At 40.7% G+C, this 5,063-nt stretch overlaps 1 pseudogene; it reads right to left on the bottom strand.

Annotated features, from left to right (window-relative positions):
• Positions 1-2,411: 2,411 nt before the first annotated feature.
• On the bottom strand, positions 2,412-4,501 carry LOC105062444 (BCL2/adenovirus E1B 19 kDa protein-interacting protein 3-like pseudogene; annotated as a pseudogene).
• Positions 4,502-5,063: the final 562 nt, after the last annotated feature.

The raw sequence follows: 5,063 nt of genomic DNA, 5'->3' as shown, positions 1-5,063 counted from the left end.
AACTCTGTGGAAAATGTACAGCATAGTGACTAGAGTTAATACCTCTGTGTTATATACTGGAAGTTTGGTAAGAGAGTAGATCTTAAGTGTCCTCACCACGCACACACATACGCACACACACAAGGAGTAACTATGTGAGGTGATGGTTGTGTTAATTAACTTGATTGTGTAAATATTTTATAATGTATGCATATATCAAATCATCATGTTGTACACTTTACATATAGATGATTTTCTTTATCAATTACATCTCCATAAAGCTGGGAAAAGAAAAGAGACAGAGGAAGGTGACACCCAGGGTCTCAGCCTGCTGGCATCCATGATCACACGCCAGGACCTAGGAGATCCTGTAGGTTATATGGGGCTTGGAGGAGGAGGCGCTGCAGGATTGGGACCAGGTGATCTTGGGATCTTGATGCCTGCAGTGAAGAGGACAGGCGGGATCAGGGAGAGTAAAGGGTACGGATTTGGGACCCTGAGAGACTTAGATTTGAAAATTGGCTCCACCACTTCCCTGTTGTGGACCTCCAGCTCCTCTCTGCTTCAGTTTCTTCATCTGTACATGGGGACAGCAAGACCACTTTGTACGATTCTCGTGATAAATTAATGACACAGTGCTTGGCACATAGTAGGTGTCAAGTTATTTCTATTCCCTGTTTCAAAAGCTACACCATTTACTTACGTCTGGCCCTGTAGGCAGCCTGAACATCCCCCTGTTAACAGTTCTTTCCTGTGACAAGTGCTGTTTCTGGAAACCCTTAGGGCCAAAGGGATGTGGAAGAGAATCCTCTCTGTGATGAGGTCCATTTCTGATACAGAATTCCATGACTTTCAGAAGAAGTTAGAATTTTATTTCTGTCATTTAAGTTTCAAACAGAAAATAGAGGACTGTTTAATTTACAGCTGCTAGAAATAACTTTATTCAAGTGGTGTTGATTATGGCATTTTTCTAACTGAAATGAGGTCTCTAGTGGAGTGCTACAGGGTTACAGGCTTTGTTCTGACTGTCCAACTTCAGAAAGTTACTTATTTTGATGTGATTATAGACTCACAGGAAGTTATAAAAAAGAACATGCAGGGAATCTGTACGTATGCTTTACTTCATTTCCCCAATGGCAACACCTTGCATAAATGTAGTATGGTATCAAAACCAGAAAATTGGCATTGGGACAATCCACAGAGCTTATTTAAATTTCACCATTGTTATATGTACTCAAATGTGTGTGTGTGTGTGTGTGTGTGTGTGGCTCTGTGTGTATGTATAGCTCTGTGCAACTTTATTACGTTTGTAAATTGATGTAACATCACCATAATCAAGATACTACTTGACAGCTACTTCTCTGTTCTCCATCTCTGGAATTTGTGTTATTTCAAAAATGTTGCATAAACGGAATTATACAGCATGTAATCATTTGAGATTGGCTTTTTCCACTCAGCATAATTCCCTTGAGATCCACCCAAGTTCTTGTGTATAGCAATAGTTTGTTCCTTTTTATTGCTGAGTAGGATTCCATTGTGTGAATATGCCACAGTTTGTTTAACCATTCACCTGCTGAAGGATATTAGGTTGCTTCCAGTTTTTGGCTATTATGAATAAAGCTGTTACAAACATTTTTATACAGGTTTTTTGTTTGAACTTCAGTTTTCATTTTTTTGGGATACATGCCCAAGAGTGCATTTGCTAGGTTATGTGATAATTATGTGTTTAATTTCATAACATTTTGGCAAATTATTATGCGAAGTAGCTGTACCATTTTATATTCCCATCAGCAATATATGAGTGATTCAGTTTCTCTGCATCCTTGCTAGCATTTGGTGTTCTCACTAGTTTTTTTTTTTCTGGTTTAAAATAATTTTTTATTGCCCAGAATATTTTTATTCTTGTGTCTTGTTTTTTTCTGTTTGTTTTTGTTTTCTTTTGTTTTGAATAACTATGAATTCAAGCTTAGGGAAGCTTGCCTTTATCTTGAAACAAAGCAACATAGCTTTTATATCCTTTACTAACCTGATCTCATTTTAAGAGAGAGATGGGAGTTATCCTGCAAGAGTTAAATTTATCCCATGAATGATGCAGGTCTAAGTCTGCTGGTACTAAAAGGAGACAACAGCATTGTTGACAAAATTACAATCTGCTGGTGGCATTTGCGGAAAAGAAGCCCTTGCAAATTTCTAAACAACAGTAAACTCTGTTAGGAAATTCTAAAGTGTTTTACAGGCCAAAAGGGGAATGAGGTTATTAGTAAAATGCCTCAAAAGAGTTTGAATACTGGATTTGAGAGTTACTGGAACTTGGATATGTGAAAACAGGGTGGTAGGTTGGGTCATGCTTACAATGGTCTCAAGTTCAGATAAACTACTGTGACAGTACACTACTTCACAAGTCACACGCTTTCCCAGGGCTCTTCTTTCCCTCAGTAGGTGCTGGCAGAAGGTGTGCGCAGTCATTTTCCAATGTAGATGCCTAGCGCCAGAGCCAACACATGAGCGAGGAAGAGGGATGGAATGAACACCTTATGAAACTCTGCAGAGAAAATAACCCCTTTCATCATGGCTCCACTTTTCCTCGTGCTTAGAGAGACAGAAAGTTTAGGGTGCCTGATGTGGAACTCCTTGGGTGGAGTGTTTTCAGGTCTACTGGACCCGTTGGATACCCAGTCTACACTTTAAAGCACCTACCTTTCTCTCCTTCTGCAACTTCTTCTGACTGAGAGCTGTGGTCCCTGCTGGTGCACATTTCCACATCAAACATGATCTGCCCATCTTCTTGTGGCGAAGGGCTGTCACAGTGAGAGCTGCCTCTTGAACTACTCTGTCCAGACTCATGTTGTGCATCCAAAAGAATCTCCTCCATGTCTCCATTGTGGATAGAGGATGAGGAGGGTATGTGTCCTAGCCCCCCATTTTTGCAGTACCATTATCATTGCCGTTGCTGCTGTTCACGGGGAGCCCCACCCAGGTACTGTTGGGGCCGGCTGGCAGGGGCAGAGGCTGTTCACCTTCCTCGAAGTTGTTGTTTTTTGTTGTTGTGTGAGGGGGGCAGTGGCTGTGCCATTAAATGAAACAACACTGTCTGGCGGCTGGAAGAGCTGCGGCCGGAGCAGGACTGTCTCCAGTCTTTGGGCAACAACACAGCAAGCTGAGTCACCCCTCGCTAGTTTTAATTTTAGTATTCTGATACGTGTGTCGTTATACCTCGGGGAGGTTTTTAATTTGCATTGCCCTAATGGCTAGGAGTGCTGAACATCTTTTCAAGTGCAGATTTGCCCTCTGTATCTCCTCTTAGTGAAATGTATGTTCCTGTGCATTTTCTCACTGGATTATTTGTTTCTTACTGTTGAGTTTTGAGAGTTCTTTATATAGTCTAGGTATAAGTCCTTTATTGGATATATGACTTACAAATATTTTCTCCTAGTGTATAATCTATCTTTTTATCCTCTTCACAGGGTCTTTTGCAGAGCAAAAAATTTACATTTTGGTGAAGTCCAATTTATCAAAATTTTCTTTAAGGGATCATACTTTTGGTGTCAAGTCTGAAAATGCTTCAACCCAATCCTGAAGATGTCCCGTTTATTTTCTAACAGTTTTATTATTTTACAGTTTGTCCAAAATCCATTGTAAGTTAATTTGTTCAACTTTTAAAGTCAAAGAGATTGCAGATGCAGTAGGCTGGTAGGCTGACACAAGCAGCTGGAATATAGTGATGAAACTAGTAAGATACAGTTTATAAGCGCGCACTATCACAGACAGGTTAGCATGACGACTGAGAAGTGGGCTCTGGAGCCTGACTGCTTGGTTACTGCCTGGAAAGCCCTGGGGAAGTCTCATAACCTCTCTTGTGTCCTAGTTGCTGCATCTGCAAAATAAGATTAAGGAAAAGTACTTGCTTTCTAGGGTTGTTGTGGGAGCTTAATGGAATAATAGAGAGCACTTAGATCAGTACTTGAAGAAATACCACCTATTATTATTATTAAAACCTGACACTGGTTTAAAAATTGGGCAGTTATAAAAGAGACATGACCGTATAGGGGGTTCACGTGAAAAAATTCTGTATATACAAAGAAGTAGCGAGGTTAACATAACTCACTTGAAATTTTTAACTTTAATGTCTGCTCGATTTTTGTCTAGTCATGTATGCTTCAAAAACTGTCTTCATCCAGAAATGGCAAGATTTACATAGGATCAAAATGACAAGGCATGTAAATCCATTCAATGAAAACCAAAGTCCATTTAGGACCGTATAGATACGCTCAAATGCAATTTTTCTTGTTCTTTTTGAGATTTTACAAAGCAGAGTCGTTGTTTTAGATTATCTGCTACTAGAAAATGGTCCCTATATCTGTGCAAGTTTACTTACCCAGCAGTAGAGAAAAGGGGCATTGGTAGAGTTCATAGTCATAGCTCGATGTGGGGGACATGTAAATTCTCAACTTCTTGCAGTTGGGACTTCTGCGCCCTGGCCTTGGTATCACTCACAGAGTGTTGGGGTATGGATCTTAATCATGGTCTCTGTCTTTGCTGAAAGTGAAGAATGAGGGAGATGAAGACCTGGGGGTTTGAGTAGACGGAGAAGGGGTTAACTGGAAGTGATAGAAGAAGCTATTACAAATATGAGGCATTAGAAGAGGGGGCAGAGGAAGTGGAGCATGCCTCAGATTACTACAAAGAGGTGGGACCCCCTCAGACTGGGGTCTATCTGGTCATTACTGGGCCAGGAAGCAGCTGAGGGACACTGGGCAGTTCCCCCAGTCTCTCGGTGCCTGGGTTTCCTTTTCTGCCACATAATAAAAATAGTGTCTGCTCCACACACTCCAGGGGCTGTTACGAAGAATATATTTGCAGAAAATTTCTTTAAGCAGAACATGAATATGTGACATTGTTATTGTTTCACTGTGGCCCGAATACATATATCTCTTTGTTCATTTTTATGGACTATACCCTTAAGAACTCGCTCGATCTCAATTCCTTAGATTTTTTTTGGTTCCTCTCTCCACCTTATTTAGCAGGGTCCAGTGGTGCAGCACAGCTCGCTTTACGAGAGGTGCTCTTTTGTCTCAGTAACTGCT

Source organism: Camelus bactrianus, chromosome 7 (genome assembly GCF_048773025.1).
Source record: "Camelus bactrianus isolate YW-2024 breed Bactrian camel chromosome 7, ASM4877302v1, whole genome shotgun sequence".
In the NCBI taxonomy this organism is placed as follows: domain Eukaryota; kingdom Metazoa; phylum Chordata; class Mammalia; order Artiodactyla; family Camelidae; genus Camelus; species Camelus bactrianus.
This window is presented reverse-complemented; position numbering and strand designations above follow the sequence as displayed.